At 41.7% G+C, this 19,826-nt stretch overlaps 1 pseudogene; it reads left to right on the top strand.

The window, feature by feature from the left end:
• On the top strand, positions 7,373 to 8,805 carry LOC102183757 (annotated as a pseudogene).

Here is a 19,826-nt window from a genome sequence, read left to right on the forward strand (position 1 = left end):
AAGCTCATCAGCCTTAGCCTAATTCAGTCATTTTTGACCTTCAAGAGAATATATCAGTGGAATATTAATAGTTATCTAATCTTAGGTATTTAAAAAGGAGTTTGGTGACAGTAGCAGAGGTGATATTTGGTAGACCATATAATTAAATTTGTCAAGAAAAGGAGAGAAACTGGATAATAACTTGGAAGGTCGGAGTGATCAACAAAGACTTCTTGCTGTCCTTTTGAAATGTGATGTACTTTTGACAAACTTGGTGTTCTATATCTTGAGTGTTTGGTTCCCAAATCAGGCTATAGCTAAAAGAGTGAGTTACAAAGGTGGGGAAATCATGGGGCTTTTGGCCTGACAAACCAGAAGAGTGTCCTGCTGGGTACTCTGGGTACTTGTGCTTTGTCGTGTGGTCACCACTGGAAAAGAGAAGTGAGGCAGGAAAGGTCACGCGAACTTTTTATGGTGGAGCAGAAACTGTTAGGTCACAGAGCAGAATCAGCACATTGGAACAGAAGAGACCAAGCAAACATCTCCGTTTATAGATAAAGCAGCTGGGGTTCAGAAAGAAACCCTGGGACCTCTGGGTTTTCATGAAAAAGCATCCAAGTTGTCTGATAGGGTGATGGATTTGTTTGCCCTTCTCCTCAGACTGAGGGGAATTCCATGACACCATTGCTGCTCCCTAAGAGAATACCGGACTGTAGACAAAGCAATAATTGCTGTCTCTGCTTTTTATTGAGGATGTTGCTTATCAGACAGTATTAGCCTCTTTGGGGACACAGCCTCCTTCTCAGACAACTTCTAGAACCAGTTTGGCTGTGGTTTGCAAATAGAGATGGGGAAGTGGAGGCCATATTGTTGGCTCCCTAGGGTCATCATTAACCAAGCCAGCCGGCTGACAAGCCTGTGGCTATGGAAACCAACCTTCCTGAGCAAGAGGGATTATAAAATGAAGCCTCTTTTCTTTTCAGTGGAATGATGTCTGTCAATTAGATCTTGCAGAAATGTTAGGTTGGATCATTTAATGTTCTCAATCAATGCTCTATCAGTTTTTTTTTAATATCCTCTCTTATTTGACCTTTTTTGTTCTGTTGAAGACAGTGATGAATACTGCATTTTTCTTCTCACAAAGATTTTTTACATGTGAACTCAGGATATCCTTTGTTTTCACATGTGCAAACTCATAATTTCTACTATGGAGAAAAAATAATGTGTGGTGCTAGGCATACCTTTGCTGCAGGGGTTCAGAATGATGAAAGAAATAGGAAGCACGGAGTTGGCTGTATCAGTATCTATCTATATGCAAATTATCAGTCTCCTCAGAAATGTATTTTTCATCTTCATTGGGGTCTGGAGGACATATATGTCTTATATGCTACCAGCTCTTAGGTCTGTTATGTGTATATGCAAATGCTGCCCGCACACACACACACACACGCACATTCATACCCATGGGTGCAGAAATTCCTCACCTACTTGGAAGCTCCTGATGCAGGGATAATAGATACTAAGATTTAAAGACAGGAGGAGACGGTGTGTGACAGAAACATAGGCGTGTTCCTTAAAGAATTCTCCGGGGCGTGTGCATGCTTGCTCAGTCACTCCAGTCGTGTCCGGCTCTGCAGCCCCAGGGAAGCCCCTGCCAGGCTCCTCTGTCCATGGGATTCTCCAGGCAAGAACACTGGAGTGGCTTTTCTTTGGGGACTTGAGCTATTTTCCTCTAAACTTATCTTTCATTTCCCACACTGTTGTACAGTTTTTACATCATTATTCTAGATATCACTGAAAAGCCTGAGGCAGCCTATTTAGAAATGACTCTAAACATATTAAACCGAATAGCAAGTAAATAATTTCAATCATAACTTGCAGCCAATAAAACCCTTCCAGTAACTGGCAAAATCTCAAAACCTTTGAAGGCTTCCTCTCCAACGACAGAATTCTATAGGCTATTAAAACCACATTCAGAATTTAGAAGGAAATTCTGTGGGTGGCATAAATGAGAAAACATCTCAAGGCTTCAAAACCAGAAATTAGGCATAGTGTTATGTTTCAGTTATGGACGGAGAATTTGTCTTCACTTTTCATTCTAAACTGAGACAGTGTGGGAAGCTAACCAGAAACTCTGCCTTGTGTAGGACGTTGAGAAACAGGAGGTATCAACACCCAAGATGAAAGAGATTAGAGGAAAGGTCACCAGTAGGAGACCCAAAGAAACTAGAGTAGGAGAATCAGCAATGGCCATACACGCAAAAGATTCACAGGATGTTAAAGAGATCATGTTCTATTTTAGAGCAAGACATCTGCTAGGCTATCTTAAAGAGACAATTTTCTGTTTTTAAAGATAACTCCAAAGAAGGACCCATGGCCTCTATTGGTAACGCATTAAGATATTTAATAACCCTTTCTGTCAGGGTTTAGGTTCATTTGCTCTGCTATAGCCAAGTGAAACTTGTTATGAGTTTAGATGAGCTAGCCTGACACTCTCCCCTGGAGTAGTGTAGACAGGAATGTAGACATTCTTGTAAGTAAGGATTACGGTCAGATACTTACTTTCAGGAAACCAAAATTCCTTTATCCTTAATTTTTATACTCCTTAGTCATCTTGATTGCTTTCCACTAAACCCTTCAAAGTGCTCTGAATACGGAAATTATGAACTTTGTTTTTGTCCATGATTATCTCAGGGTCAGACTTCTTATTTTGGGCTCTATAGGAGATGTGAAAACATTGAAGCAATTTTCAGTGTTTTTGCCTTGTAAAATATCTGGTGGGTAATGTTCACACAAATAACAATGTTAAAATGAATGTTTCAGCCAGGATCCAAAGATCCAATTAATGCTGTGTTCTAAAGGAGGAGGTGATTCCTATGCAGGATTTCAAAAGGAGTAAACTGAGAACTGGTTACATGATTGTTAGTTTTTACTTTTTTGATTGGAGGATAACTGCTTTACAATGTTGTGTTGGTTTCTGCTGTACAACAACATGAATCAGTTATAACTGTATATGTATCCTTTCCCTCTTGAGCCTTTCTCCCTGTTACATGATTCTTAAATTCCTTGCCCACATAAAGATCATGAAAAATTTGAGACAGTAGAGGAGGTTTCAAGATTTGTAAGGACTTTTTTTGGAGAGCATGGTGGTGAGTCCTAGCTCCAAGGAGGCAGATTAGGAGGGTGCTTTCTTCTTCATCTCAGATCAGGAGAAAGAGATTTAAGAAATGGCATGGAGAACTTCATATGTGTCCCCTGTTGTTAAGGGAACATTGTGGACTAGTGTAGGCGATTACATGGAAAAATCTGAAAGGCAGAGACCAGCCTGTTAGATGCTCTAATTGTAGGAATGAAGAGAAGTGGCTATGCTGATTGACTCTCATTCCAGTGGATGTTGGACAAAGAATACTGAGAGTGTTTGCCGTGGACCAGATGTGGGATGTGCAAGGGAAAACTGGCCTAGAGTTTGGGGCTCAAAGTATTATCAGAGTCTGTTTCTCCTTTCTCCATTTCTCAGGGTAGTGTGTGTGTGTGTGTGTGTGTGTGTGTGTGTGTGTGTGTGTGTGTTTGTGTATGTGTTCAGTCTGTTCTTAAATAGGTCTTCTCTTTATAATTACAAGATGGATGTCAGAAGTTCCTGGGTAAATCCCCTTCTAGCTTCAAAACCAGGGCAATAGAGCAAGAGTGTTTATCCCACTGTTTTTCCTTTGGTTTATTTGGTTTTATTTCTCTTTCAAATGAAGACTAGCTTTGTTTAAGGGTTGCTTACTTTAACTGAAGTAAATCTGAATGATCCTACTCCTTTGGAGTAAAACTTAATGCTTATCAATTTCCTATTGTATTTAGCTTCTGGTTGGAATTTGAATAAATGAAAACCTAAATAAAATAGGTGAAAGTTCCCTGACTATTCAGGTGAATACACAAAACTCAAGGTGGTAACTTTTCTTCTAAGTCACTTGGGTACCTGTTATTGATGACCTTAGGAGGTAATCCCACTGTTCTTAGCATAGGGCCTGAGATAACGCTTCTAGTGAACTGGCTAATGTCACATATTTGGCCCTGAACGATGACTTTGGGTCAAGTTGTGTATTTCACCTGAGGAGCTGGGAAGACTGTCCCATCCAGCTAAGAGCGGGGAAGGGATAAATCCCCAAATGAATTTTAAAGTCATTCCAGAGAAAGGAGGGGTGTAGATGCCAGGTAGACCAGCTGTAAAGGTTCTGCACACTGTATTTGCAGCCATTATACCTTTCTCCCTGTCTCAGTTTGTATGTGTGGTAAAAAAAGAAAGAATATAGACCTGTATGGGCAGTGAAATCCTCACATTTAGTGAGGTCAACTCTAGAAAAAGTGAGATGAGAATGTTCCTGATGAGAATCTGGAGCATTTAATGAACTTACAGGAAACCTGAGAAGTTAGAAGTTAGGAAAGTGCATGGTTCTGTACTTGGAAACCCTCAGCAAGATGTGATTGTAAATCTCTGTGAATGAGATGAATGAACATTTAAGCCTCACATTGTCCTCAATAGTTTCAAGTTAACAAATAGCCTACAATGATGGTGCTTAATATGTGCCATATCCTTGCGCAAAAACGGTTCTCCATACAAAGTCCTCTAATACTATTCTTTCATAGTAGGAACACAGTTTTCTACTATACATTTTGGTGGGATCATTTATATTTCACATTAGACTGTAAATTCCATGAAGGCAAGAGTCATGTCCATTTTGCTTACCATTGGATCACCAGCATTTTGTGGAGTATATTTTGTAGCACTTAGTAGACATTCGGGCTTTCCAGGTGGCTCAGCTGGTAAAGAATCTGCCTGCAATGCAGGAGACCCTGGTTTTGATTCTTGGGTCAGGAAGATCCCTTGGAGAAGGGTAGGCTACCCACTCCAACATTCTTGGGCTTCCCTGGTGGCTCAGATGGTAAATAATCTGCCTGCAATACGGGAGACCTGGGTTCGATCCCTGGGTCGGGAAGATCCCTTGAGGGAAGGCATGGCAACCCACTCTAGTATTCTTGCCTGGAGAATCCCATGGACAGAGGATTTGTTTGTAGCCTGGCGGGCTACAGTCCACGGGGTCACAAAGAGTTGGACACAACTGAGCAGCTAAGCACAGTAGATATTCAGTAAATGTTTGCTGAATGGATGATTAAAAAAAGTCTCAGAGCAAGACTTGGGAAAAGAAGCACAGGTTTGCTTGTTTGTTTGCTTTTTCAGTTTTAACAAGCTTTACTTTTTCTTGGTTCTTCTTTCCCTTTTTACTTTTATTTTTAACTAGACGGTAATTGCTTTGCAATATTGTGTTAGTTTCTTCTATACAATATTGTGAATCAGCTACAAGTATACATGTAAACATGTTGCTATGGGGAAGGAGGACCTGCTTGCCTTACTTACTTACTTACAGTTTGCCTGCCAGAAAATGACTCAAATATCTGATGTGGGTCAGGTTGCACTGTCTGTTACTCAAAGCATTTACTGTAATTCTGTGTCAGGAATTTGCTTTCAAAATTGGTACATGATGAAAAAGAATGCTGCCTGGTGTGGTAATAGATGTTTGTAAATGAGAGACATCCTAAAGGAGGGGGTGTTATTTATAAGATTAATAAGCTGGACTCTGGTGACAAACAAAAATTACATTTGCATTCTGATACCAGCTGGGTTTCTTGAACTCTTTAATCAACAGAAATTGATGGGAGGCCAGTTGAGGAATTCAGGCAGGACTTTCCTGGGTTCCCTGGCTGCTCCACGAGGGAGAACAAGGAGCAGGCTCTCTTGCTGGCTCCCTGAGGTAGGGGCAAGCTGGTGCCTTAAATGGGGTGAGGGAAGAGGCAGAGCTGTGGGCTGGGCTGGAGGGGTGGCTTAGGTGATCGGCCTGCCCTTTGGGAGGTGCCCTGTGCAGGGATCACGTGTAGGACCCTCTTTTTGCGCCCAGCGCCTCAGAAGTAGCAGTTGGCTTTTGGCCTTTCTATCTCTTATTGTTCATAAGATGCCCCAGCTGTGCATGCAGTTATTTTTGGTCCCTTAGGTAGTTTCTTTGTATTCTGTTGCCCAAGGGGATGTTTGTCCAGGTGCGAGCACTGCAGTGAAGAGTCCCAAGGCCCTACATATTTTTGTGTTTTGATCAAAAAAAAAATCCATCTTATGTAATAAATGTATTGTAAACTCTTTCCCTCAGGTAACAGAATCTTCATAATAATCATTTAATGGCGATATAGTATTTCAGTGTTTAGACTGTCCTTAAGACAGTTAATCATGTTGCTGTCTTTAAACACTTAGTGACTTCTTATTTTTCCAATGCTGTAAATAACACAGGGAGCAACAGCTCTGTGTGTGACAGCTTGTGCCATCCCTTGGGTATTTTTCCAGGAAAGTTCCCTTCAGGTATTATTCCAGATTGCTAGCTTAGGGAATGAGGAGTTATACTGATTTTTTTTTTAAGACAGAGGATGCATTTTCAGATATTAGAAACTGAGTCTGATTCTGTCCAGGAAGGGTCCTGCTACTGGTGAAGCCTTCGAGTAGGAGTAACTGGGATATCAAGTCCCTGCCTGGGTACCTATTTCATAGCAATGAAGAGTCTTTGCCAATATATATATATATATAAAAACCAGAGTCTATTTTATTCATTTTTTAAAAATTTCCAGTTTACTTTTCAATCCCAACATGTACTTTGGGATTTGTGTGTGTGTGTGTTTTATATAGAAGACAATGGCACCCCACTCCAGTAAACATTATTTTTAAAAACACATTTAGATTTACATAAAAATTATAAAGATACTAAAGAAAGTTTCCATATACCCTACCCACACCCAGTTTTCATGATTATTAGCATCTTACATTAATATGATGCGTTTGTTATAATTAATGAACCAATAGGTAGATTATTATTATTAGATTTGTGTCTTTAACATTTGCTTTTCAAAACTGATATTATATAAGGATTTTTGTGCAATAAAGCAGCACTTAAATAAGCCTAAAGTTAAAGAAAGGAAGTCATAGTACGATCATATGATCATAGTCACAGATGCCTCTTGAGAAGGCCAGAAAAATGGTCCTTGCCCTTATTTCAACTTAAAAGAATCACTGTGGAAGGCGCCAAGGGAGGGGGAGAGTACAGGGGGGATGTGGTGCAAACAGCATGGCCGCCCCCTTGTTTATAGCCCGGCTTCTGGCGCTCTCGGTTCTCGGTTCTCGGTTCTCTATGATGCGGGCTTCCCCGCCCCACCCCCGGTTCTCGCTCTCCGTTCTTGGTTCTCGGTTCTCAGTGATGCATGCTCCCCACATCCCTCCCCATATTGCCCCTCCCCATACTTCCCCGCCCCGCTGCCCAAGTACTGAGGCGGCTCCTGCTGGTCCCTGGACTTCTCAGTCGAGGTGTTTGTCAGAATGTCCCCAGGATGAGGATTTGGTGGTGCTAGCAGCAGTGGTGCCCAGCACTCTGTATTCCTTCTGGCCTCGTGTCACGGGAGAAATCTGGAATTTAACAGCGAAAGATTTCTGAGTACGGAAACTCCCACTGGCTCATATTAAGAAGATTATGAAACTGGCCGGCGATGTGAAGATGATCAATGCAGAAGCCCCTGTGTTGTTTGCCAAGGAAGCCCAGATTTTTATCAGAGTTGACTCTTGGGGCCTGGATCCACACAAAGGAGAACCAGCGCCAGACTCTTCAGAGGCATGACATTGCCATGGCGATCACAAAATGTGATGAGTTTGACTTTCTCACCGATGTTCCGAGAGGTGAGTGGAAAGCAGCAAGGAGGAGCTGCGCTGGTATGTGACTCTTGCTGAGCCCGTCCAGGACTGCTTCAGGTTGGCTTAGCAGCCCACTGCCGACCAAGTCTGGGGGCAGCAGCAAGGCCAGCAGACCACCAGCTCCACAACCACCATCAAGCCTGGGCAGATCATTGTTGCACAGCCTCAGCAGGGCCAGACCACACCTGTGGCCATGCAGGCTGAAGAAGGTCAGCAGGTCCAGGCCCGTCCACAAGGTCAAGCCCAGCAGGCCCAGAGCGGCACTGAATGGACCATGCCGGTGATGCATCCGGAACACAGGCAAGACCCAGCAGATCCCGGTGCCCCCGCCTGGCGGCCGGCTGCAGTGTACTCGCTTAGCCCACCCTGTAAGGGGGCCCTTAGGCACCCCACGTGGTGCAGGGACAGACCCATACGCATGCCACCAGTGCTCACAGATCACACAGAGGGAGGGCCAGCAAGAGCAACAGTTCAGCCACTTCAAGGATGGACAGAGGAACAGCGTACAGCAAGCTCGAGGCTCAGAGCCGACTGGAGACACAGCCTCCAGGGAAGTGGAAGCCAGGAAGTTCCAGAGACCTGGAAATGCAACACCCCCGCACCTCTTCTCCGCTCACCACACACACCCTCTCCCTACACACACTGCAGTTGCCTCCTGTGTTGGTTGCTCCCAGCCCCAGCAGAGCTCCACTTCCCCTCCTCCCTCCGTTGCCTTGCAGTGGGTGTTGGTTGGGTTATCTGGGGCCCCAACCAACTCCAAGGCCTATAGGAAGCTGCATGCCTCTCTCCCCAGGGTGACCTCACTCTCTCCTCACCCCTTGAAACAGCTCTACCAGATCCAGCGAGTCACCATGCCTCCCAGCCAGGAACTCCCCTAGCTGGTGTTCATCCAGTCAGCCGTCCAGTGCTCTGGCAGGCAGAGCCCCCAGATGACCCGTGATGGAGGGCCTGAGCTGGCAAGGCCAAGGACACCCAACACAATTTTGTGCCATTTAGCCCCAGATGGTGGGCACTGCCTCCCTCCACACAGGACCCTGTGGACCTCAGCGCCTGCTGCAGGCTAGGTCTCTGGTGTACTAGGTCCCGTGCTTGAGGGCTGAGATTTTCCAACAGAAAGATGGAAGATGCAATATTTTTTATTTCCTTTTTTCCCTTTTTTTTTTTCCTCCAGGTAATCAGTATTTCACTGTGTTGAGCTGTGTGTCCAATGCTATGATATGAAAATATTGAATAGCATATTTATGACATTTTCTCAAAGAGTGTGGCTGAAGAAATATTTCTTTTCTTTTTCTTTTTTTGGTTCTTACCGCCACTTCTTTTAGGAGTAGATCTCCTCGGGGCTATGTGTAATCTCCTGACTCTTAGAACAGCTGTTGCCTCAGGATTCGCCACCTTGTTCTGCCCTCAGGTAAAATTAGGTGATGTGTGTAGCTTCCTTTCCGCTAGTGCTCCTCTCCCCGGGTCCCTGGTCCTGCCCCAGAGCTCTGTGGCTTTGTATTCAGAGGCGGTGGGAACATTCCTTGCATTTAAGAGACTCATTTGCCATGGAGAGTGGATGGTTTCATTCCCAAACCCTTCTCTTCCAGGCACCCAAGGAGACTAGAACTTTGTGTATTTTCCCTCTCCCCCACGCCCCTCATTTTTAACTTTATTTTTAAATACATTGAAATTTGTGACAGCCTTCTTTGCTGCATGGACTTCAAACTGCATGAAATGCAATAAACCTCATTTTAGATTAAAAAGAGTCAATGTGGAGGATAATGTACAAGATGGCAGAATTTGGAAGCATTCTGTTTTTAGGAAATGCCCATTAGCAATTACTTAACATTTTTCACTGTTACTGCGGAGAATTGACTAGTCTGTTTTCCAAAATACGTTGTCCTTTTCTTCTTATATTTTTGTTCCAATTCTGCCAGAAGCCTTCTTTTTCTAATTTTGAATTAAAATACTTTAAAATGACTTATCTTAATTTTCTTTTCCCCCTGCTATAATCTTTAGAAGTTATTGCCAAACAGACTTGCAGTCCTTCTTGGATTGTCCTTTTCTACCTCTTGACTAGTTTCCTAATCAGCTCTCCTGGGAGCAGTTTACTGGCTGAGGGATACTGTTTAGGACTACTGTCCTAAAAAAACTGAGAAGATGAAGATTACCTTTTCAGTTTTTCCTTTTTCCTGCTTTGGTTTCCTCAATTCCCAAGTGTGGTCCATTTATCTCTATGATGGACTCCAGTGATCCCTGCTTCCAGGTATTTCTCTCCCTTTGTTTCTAAATCATAGAATATGGCAGTTTTGAGGGGAAGTTGTTTCTGTGATTAAGCTAGAGAAGATTGTGGATTCCTGGCAGACTTTCTCTCTCTTGGCAGCTTTGATGAAATAAATTGCAGTGGTGAAGAGGCCCACATGGCCAGGAACTGGGGGTTGCTTCTGGTCAGCAGTCAGTAAGGAATTGAGGCCCTCAGTACTGCAACGATTATTCCTGCCAATAGCCATGTAAATAAGCTTGAAATTGAATCCTTCCCCCACTGAGCTTCTGGTTGAGACCCTAGCCCTAACCAACATCTTGGTTATAGTCACGAGAGATCATGAAGCAGACGACCAAGCTAATACACATCTGTATTTCTGACCCACAGAAACTATATTGTTTCAAGTTGCTAAATTTTGGGCCATTTTTTTAACACAGGAATAGATAACTAGCATACTAAGGGTTCCTTCACTTTGAAGAATGTGATGAGTCACAAACAAGTCACTCTTTTCTCAAGATAATAAGAATAACATATAATTATAAAAATTCAGACTTCATGACCCCTGAATAGAAGAGATATTTTCAGTCTTTTTTACAGTGTTAAAGCGAAAAAGAACTAAAGAGCCTCTTGCTGAAAGTGAAAAAGGAGAGTGAAAAAGTTGGCTTAAAACTCAACATTCAGAAAACTAAGATCATGGCGTCTGATCCCATCACTTCATGGGAAATAGATAGGGAAACAATGGAAATAGTGACAGACTTTATTTTTTAGAGCTCCAAAATCACTGCAGATGGTGACTGTAGCCATGAAATTAAAAGATGTTGCTCCTTGGAAGAAAAGTTATGACCAACCTAGACAGCATATTAAAAGGCAGAGACATCACTTTGCCAACAAAGGTCCATCTGGTCAAAGCTATGGTTTTTCCAGTAGTCATGTATGTACACATGCGAGAGTTGGACTATAAAGAAAGCTGAGCACCGAAGAATGGATGCGTTTGAACTGTGGTGTTGGAGTAGACTCTTGATAGTCCCTTGGACTGCAAGGAGATCCAACCAGTCCATCCTAAAGGAAATCAGTCCTGAATATTCATTGGAAGGACTGATGCTGAAGCTGAAGCTCTAATACTTTGGCCACCTGATGTGAAGAACTGACTCATTTGAAAAGCCCCTGATGCTGGGAAAAATTGAGGGTGGGAGGAGAAGGGGACGACAGAGGATGAGATGGTTGGATGGCATCACCAACACAATGGACATGAGTTTGAGTAAGCTCTGGAAGTTGCTGATGGACAGGGAAGCCTGGCCTGTCTGTTGGACATCACTGAGTGACTGAACTGAACTGAAAGTGTTAACAATAAGAGATCTCAGAGGTGATATGGTTAATGTTTCTTTAGTATTACATAGAAAACAGAACTATTGATTTTTCCTCTAAAATTGGTTTTACTCCCAATATTCTTTGTTTTTTGAAAGCCCCTGGCACTCAGCCTGTAAGCCTGAAAGATCAGAAATTTAGGAGTCAGCCTTGATTCCCTCCTCTTGTGTGTCTCTGCAATCCCCTCCTCTTATGCGTGCGTGCTCAGTCATTCAGTCATGTCTGACTCTTTGTGACCCCATGGACTATAGCCTGCCAGGCTCCTCTGTGCATGGTATTTCCCAGGCAAGATACTGGAGTGGGTGGTTATTTCCTACTTCAGGGGATCTTCCCGACCCAGGGATCGAACCCAATGCAGGAGTTTTGGCAGGCAGATTCTTTATCACTGAGTCCTTTCTCTTTACTACTGAGTCCCTCCACCTAAATAACACATCACCAACAAGTCTACTAATTCTGACTCTAAAATACGCCTTAAACCTGTCTACCTTTTCCCATTGCCACCACGCTGATCTAATTTATCTTGTTTCTCACTTGGAACTGCTACCAAGTGGGAGCAGTTTGTGGTAGGCTGTATAATATTTCTCCTTCTATCACCCCAAAGATGTGCTGTGTTAATGCCCAGAATCTGTGAATATGTTACCACACATGGCAAAAGGGACTTTGCCGATGTAATTAAGGTTACAGATCTTCAGATGTTTACATTATCCTGGATTATCTGGATGGGCCCAACCTAATCAAATGTGTCCTTAAAGGCAAAGAATATTTCTTGGCTGAGTCAGAGAGATGTAATGGAACAAAAAGGAGGAGAGATTTGAAGAATGAGAAAGACTCAACCCATTGAGTTGCTGGCTTTGAAGATAGAGGAAGGAGGCCACAAACCAAGGAATGTGGGTGGCTTCTAGAAGCTGAGAATGTCTGAGCTTACAGGGACAAGAAAACAGGGAGCTCAGCTCTACAGCCATAGGGAACTGAATTCTGGCAACAACCTGAAAGAGCAAGAAATTGATTCTCCCCTTGAGCCTCCAGGAAAGAATGTAGTCCTGATGAATGTAGCTTAGTGAGACACGTCAGACATGAGACCTGGAGAGCTGTAGGGTAGTAAACTTGTATTGTTTCACCCACTAAGTCCGTGATAGTTTATTCTAGCATCAATTGAAAACCAATACAATTTCTCTGAATTCTTCCTAAGTATTCTTCTAGCTCTTAAAACTCTTCTCCACAGGATAGCCAGAATGAACTTAGAAAACAAAAAACAAACAGATTTTGGGGCTTCTCTGGTGGTCCAATGGCTAAGATCCTGTGCTCCCAATGCAGGGGACCCAGGTTTGATCCCTGGTTAGGGAACTTGATCCCACATAGCCACAATGAGAAGATCCTGCGTGCTGCAACTAAAGATCCCACGTGTTGCAACCCAGATTGAAAATCCTGAGTGCTGCACCTAAGACCTGGTGCAGCCAAAGAAATTAAAAAAAAATTATATATATATATATATATATATATAGTTTTGTTTTGTTTGTTAGTCACTCAGTTGTGTCCGACTCGTTGTGACCCCACAAACTGTATATAGCCTGCCAGGTTTCTCTGTCCATGGAATTCTCCAGGCAAGAATACTGGAGTGGATCGCCATTCCCTTCTCCGGAGGATCTTCCTCACCCAGGGAGCGAACCCTGATCTCCTGCATTGCAGGCAGATTTTTTTCATATTTTAAAAAACAAAACAAAAATTTGTCAGGTGACTTCCCAGTTGAAACTCCTTTCCATTGTGCTTAGAATAAAGTCCAAGCTCTTCTCTGTGACCCGGAAGCCCTGCATGCCCAGTCTCTCCAGTCCTGAGGTCAGACCTCCTCTTCCATCTCACTGGCCTTTTGATTCTCTGAACTTGTTAAGCAGTTTCACAGCCTGGGGTTTTCACAGATGCTTAGCTCTCTTCACATGCAATCTCCTTCTCATTCTTCAAATATCTTCTTAAATGATGCTAATAATATTTAATGATGTTAGAGAGGCCAAAGTGGCTTTTTCCTCACTATCCAACTTAAATATGCTCCTTTTTTCTTTATTTTACATTTTAAAAACTATTTCCTTCATAGTGCTCTTCTTAACACAAAATCATGTTTGTTTACCTTTTGCGTATTTGTTGTCTATTCTCTCAAGTAAACTCTAGACTCCAGGGAAACAGGGATGATATTTATTTTTGTATTCTCAATACCCAGTGTGCTGTCTAGCACATAGTAGATGCTCAATAAATAGTTTTATGAGTAAATAAATGGATATTGCGTCAATGGGATGTTTGTAGACACTTTTCCAGGGAAATGGTCTTAGAGTCAAACACGTTTGGGAAATTCAGAATTAAGCACAGTTAAATAGATCTTTTTACTGCTAGACTGTGCTGAGGCTTTAGTTTGCAAGCAGATTATTCACTGTTAATGGGTCATCAGTCTCTAAATGGGAACAACTGTTTGTAGCTTTTCTCCTGTTTGTTTGACCTGGAATTTCTTTTGCTTGGGGCATCTCTTAGGACAGGTATTCTGTGATATGTCATTTGGCAAATGCCAATGTATTTCAAGATCCCCACTTTAATTTTTTGGGTGTGCATCTTGCAGCATGTGGGATCTTAGTTCCCTGACCAGGGATCAAACTTGCGCCCCCTGCATTGGAGGTGTGGCATCTTAACTATCGTACCAGGGAAGTCCCAAGATCATCACTTTCTAGACAGAGAAACTGTGGCCCGGGAAGATCCTCTGCCTTGCCGAGGTCTATTCTGTGAGTTTTTGTAGCAGTCAGGGCTTTCATCACAGTCTACAATTTTAAGAATGTCTATAGCATCTTTAAACAATTAGCTGAATCAATAAGAAAAGTATTGGTCTACAGTGAAAATTATAGATGAGAGTTAGAGCAGACTATATCAAGAAATTTGGCCTTCTTTGGAAACTGCCATTTTTTGATAAAATACTACAACAGAGAAAAAGCTATTCAAATCCCATAATTTTAAATTTTAAAATGCTACCACACCCCTTAACGCCTGCCCAGATCAAAACAAAAATTCATACTATCTAGATTGCTCTAGCTGCCCAGGAGAGGAAGAAATCAGGCAAGGTCTGACTTTTATTTACTTCCCTGATTGCTATGTTCTTGTGGAAATTTTTGTGTGGGAATTCTGAGAGTGTCTGAGAGTAGAATCCAGATGTTCACTTTCAACATAGGGAATGAGTTGAGTGTTTAAGTGCCTGGATTTGGAATCCTACAGCTGTGGGTGAGAGACCTCCCTCCATGTCTTACCACCTGTCACATGTAGTACATTATACCAAACCACTTCAAGCCTCTCTTTTCTGCAAACAGAAATAATATAAATTCCATCTCATTCAATTGTGAAGATGAGATGATGCATGTAAAGAGCTCAGCACATTGCCTAGCCCCAACAAACACTTGTAAATGTGAATTAGTATTTTTAGGAGAATGCTGTTGATGAGCATTTGTGGGATTTTTGAAAATACTGAGATAGGTTTCACAGTTGCTCACTGCTGTCCATTGATTGATTCAAGGTTTGCTTGTAAGACTGTGGAATTTGCAAACCATGGCCTCTGCCTTGATTTAGAAAAATACCAGATAAGAAAGAATAGAGTCCACATAAAGTTTCCATCTAGTTCACTTCCTCATCACTTAGTATTTTGCCTGTAAATGTTGAGTAAGATTGTTGGATCTAACGCAGCGTAAATACACACTGGTCATGATTTAATGATAAGCAGCATAGTTAACACCTGTATCACTAAGGGGTTGTTTTTCAGCTTTGATAGGGCAGATACAGAGTGCCTTTATCAGGGCTTAGAGTAGTCTTCTTCCTAAGGCATGGTCTTTCTAGGGTTTGTCAAATGCTCAGAGTGTCTAGTGAGGTCTCTCTACTTTGGCAGATTGAAACTTGAACATTTCCAGATCTTGTGGGAACTGTGGTAGTTGTTCAGTCCATAGGTCTCTATAGTTGTTCTTTCTCTGGCTTTGTGGAGTCTTGTTCTGTGCATCTGTTGCCTAGTATTCAGTGAAAGACTCAAGAGGGCCCCTGTGCAGGTTTCTGGAACTCCTTTTATTTCTTTATAGCACTTTTTTCAAGTTGGAATTGTGTATTTGTACACACAAATTACCCAGCCCCTTTCTGTCTAGTACCATGCCCTGTGAATTCCAGCTGCCTCAGTGGCCTTGAATTCTGATCTGTTTCCTCCCACTCCACACTGAGATCTGCAAAGTACTTCCAGGCTCACCTTGTTCATTTCCCATCTTTCAGGGATCATATTTTGTCTGTTGTCCAACATCTGAAAACAGTTATTTCATATGTCTTGTCAAGTTTAATAATTTTAAGAGGAAAAGTTTCTCTGTGGTGACCAAAAGCATTAGTTGCTCTGTTGTGTCTGACTCTTTGTGACCCCATAGACTGTAGCCTGCCTCTGTCCATGGGATTTTCCAGGCAAGAATACTGCAGTGGGTTGCCATTTTCTTCTCCAGGTGGCCAGAAGTGGGAGTCCTTTTCCATTTTTAGTCCTCATTACTTTACCACAGGGTCTCTACAATGAAGAATCTCACCTCAGTGCTGCAGTGGTGAGAAATTTGCTTTCACACCATATACTTTGATCAAGTCTCTCTTATGACTAAGGGTCTGAGCAGGACAGGTGTTGGGTATGGATCAGAGAATAAGTCTGTCATTGAGAATAGAATGAAATTAACTCATCAGTAACTGAAGGAGTACATGTAGCTGTGTGCTTGATATATTTAAGATTCCAGATCATATAGATGATAGCCTATGTGATGGGTTCATTTCTGAACTCTTTTCTAATAAACCTTTATTAAAAACAACTTACTGATTATATTGGTGGTAATTGGAATCATTGTAATCTATGCTTATTTCCATGCTCTACAGCTGGAAAGGCTTGAATCTTTCGGAAAGGACAGGGCTTTCCTATGAGCAAAGAACTTGCAAGGCACAGAGTCATGCAAGAAGGCTTATTTTCTTTAGTCATCATAAGCACATTAATTATGACGAAATAAGCTAATAATATGGGACTTCCCTGGTGGCTCAGTTGGTCAAGAATCTCCCTGCAATGCAGGAAACCACCTGCAATGTAGGAGACCAGGGTTTGATCCCTGGGTCAGGAAGATTCTCTGGAGAAGGAAATGGCAACCCACTCCAGTATTCTTGCCTGGAAAATTCCATGGACAGGGGAGCCTGGTGGGCTACATTCCATAGCGTCACAAAAATCGGACACAACTTAGTGACTAAACCAACCAATCAACAAAGCTAATAATATATTTCTATGCCAGTTTCTTCATGTATTAACTTGAGTGAAACAATCACATATCGATATCTTTCATAAAGGCGTATCAATAAGAATGGGCTATTTCTTCCCATAGTATGACTAGGTAAAGAAAAATGCAATAAAATATGATTTAAAGGGCCTAGAGTCTTTCAGTCATCTTTTTGCTTAATATATAAAAAAATAATATAAAAATTGAAAAAACTCAGGAAAGATAATTAGTTTGTTTTTCTTCTTGGTAGGTGGTAGGGACCCACTGGTGAGAAAATGTTCATTAGTAGATTTTTGCTGCAAAGAATGTTTGCTGGCATCAGTGTAGAATGTTTATCTTTGCTTGCAAGTGATATTGCCTGTATCATGAATAACTTTGAGGAAAACACAAAAGGAAAATTCCTAAATTTAAATTTGTGTATATATTGCAGTTCTGTGTTTCAAGTGTCTAATGCTATTAATTCAAATGCCATGATTTTCTTTTCTTCTTCATGATCATTTTGACTTGGATGAGTTTGGAAAAGCATTTGCAAGAAGATAAAACATCTTTGTTTTATGACTGGTCTGTGGGTCTACTGACTCTAGCCTTCTTAGGGCCCTGAACTCTGAGAATTTCCTATCTATTTGGAACTTTAAATAATCTTTAAAAAGGAAACTGCTTTGATGTTTGCCTTTTCATTTTTTTGAGTGTGTAACTTTCTTATGCTAATCGTCTATATAATAATGTGCAATCATCTAATGAAGACGATGGAGTAGTTGGTATTATCCTCCTTTTACAGAGGAGGAATCAGAGGTATGGATGGAAGGATTTTGGGATTTGCCCATTGTCACCTACAGACAATTAAGTGTCCTGATCAGAACTGGGACTAAAGAGTGGGTCTAGTAGAATGAGCACTGGTTGAATAGGAGGAAAGGACTTCATTGTAGTTCTTTCCCTGTCCTTAATTTAGGCTAATTCCTTATCTGAGCCTTATTTTCCTCATTTACAAAATACTGGGATAAGATAGGCAAGCTCCCAGGGCCTTTCAGCTCTGACATGTTATGGTCATTTGACTCCCTTTGACTTTTCTCCAGAGTACATTACTTCCTTTGCCTTTTATCTGTAAATGTCTGGATCACGTTTGATTTGCATTTCTCCACTCTGCCTGTGCCCCAGTGATACATTTTTTTTGACTGTAAGTAGTTTTTCTGACAGAGAAGCAATGGCAACCCACTCCAGTACTCTTGCCTGGAAAATCCCATGGATGGAGGAACCTGGTAGGCTGCAGTCCATGGGGTTGTGAAGAGTCGGACACGACTGAGCAAGCAACTTCACTTTCACTTTTCACTTTCATGCATTGGAGAAGGAAATGGCAACCCACTCCAGTGTTCTTGTCTGGAGAATCCCAGCGACGGCAGAGCCTGGTGGACTGCCATCTATGGGGTTGCAGAGTCGGACACGACTGGAGTGAACTTAGCAGCAGCAGTTTTTCTGAAGAGCTTAAAAGAAAAAAACATTTAGTCACATAGCCTGTGTTAACTGTGTGATTTAGAAGCTGTCTGGTTGACTTTCTCATTGCTCTTTTAATATTTTACTATTGTAATATATGGTATTTTTATTACAAATTTACCTATGCTTATGTAGTTCAACTAAAGTATGGGAGAAGCCATCACTGTATTTTCAGATACGGTCACCTGCAAATCCGTAAGGATTCACCATTGTTTTCATTACTAATCACTTTTGTGATCATGGGTCTCATACTAGCCTTATTAAAATGTAACAAGGGAAGGTAATCAATAACTTACCTTCCTTACAAAAATGAGGCTAGAACAGAAAACTAAAGAATGGTTATTTCCACGCTGTTTTTCTTGCTCCTGAACTTAAGGACATTATGTTGAAGTATTTCAAGATAAAATATGTGCTTCAAAGTCTTCAAAATAATTAAAAACTATAATTGCAAAATAATGAAGAACTGCTAAGACTGTTGGACCTTTCAACTAGGTTATGAAATGCATACCAAAGTTTGGCCTTTTTCGAGCCCATTTCCGGACTTTTCTGTGACTGATAAGTCTCTACTTTGCTATTAAAATTGTGATTTCAGTTTCAGACAGTTGAGCCATAAATTGCTGAGATCTGGGATAAATGGCCAATTATATTAGAACAAATGTCTATTGTTTTATTCGGGGAAGGGGAGAGTTCGCTGTACTACTTACTTAGAGTGATTATTTCAAATTTTCCTCCTGAAGAAAAAGTCCGTGCCGTATTTGTGGAAATGGTTAAGTGACCACAGGAACGAAGAATTCGGGATGATTTAGTGCAGATCATCTTGCAGGTTCCCCGGCATGTGCATTTTAAACAGTCCTATGTCGTGTCCAAGTTTGCCAAAGTGTAATCTGTGAGCAATTGAGGCAAAATCAAAATCAGAAACCTAGGAGAGTAATATTGTTTTGGAATTGTAAGCAAAAGACCTTGGTTTGGGTTGTTACGTCTGGAACCAAAATGTCACATGTGGCATACATCACTTGAAGTTTATTATTTTAACCTTTAGGCCTCCTTGTTGAAAATTTATGCTATTCAGTGCCTTGCATCCCGGTATAAGCATTTCTAGTCTATTGTATGTGAGTCTGTGCCAGCTACATGGTGAGCATGGTGAAACCATAGCTTGGATGGCTAGAAGGGCCCCTCTGTGGTTCCACCCTTTTACTGGAACTGCCAAACCCAATAGGTTCGAGGGGGTGCTTAAAAATGAATGCATGGCACCAGGTAATTGAAACCATTCCCTGCACATCTGGGGAAAAACCCAATCTAGTCACACTCTCTCCTGAAAAAGAAATCATCCCACACTATTGCCAGGAGTTGTAGGAAAGTAAAAGTGGTGTCATTTTACGTTTACAGAAGCATTTAGCATTTTCTCGGACGGACTCAAAAGCTTGTGGTTACAAAGTGTGAAATTCTTATTAAAATTCCTCATGAAATCAACAGAACCCATATCTGGCAATTGTTCCAAGGCCTCCTTTCTTTCCATTTGTACGTTGTGGCAGTTATCCTACTGATCCATTCTCTTCTCCGTAGCAAAGAAACCTACCCCACTTTGCCATTCATTTGCTGATTTGTCCTAGTCAGGAAAATTTTAATTTGTCATTCATGGTAAGTTCACCCTCAATGCCATGGCCTCCTTCATGCTGGCAAGAGGCAGATTGCCCTCTGGGAT

Source organism: Capra hircus, chromosome 4 (assembly GCF_001704415.2).
Source record: "Capra hircus breed San Clemente chromosome 4, ASM170441v1, whole genome shotgun sequence".
NCBI lineage: Eukaryota > Metazoa > Chordata > Mammalia > Artiodactyla > Bovidae > Capra > Capra hircus.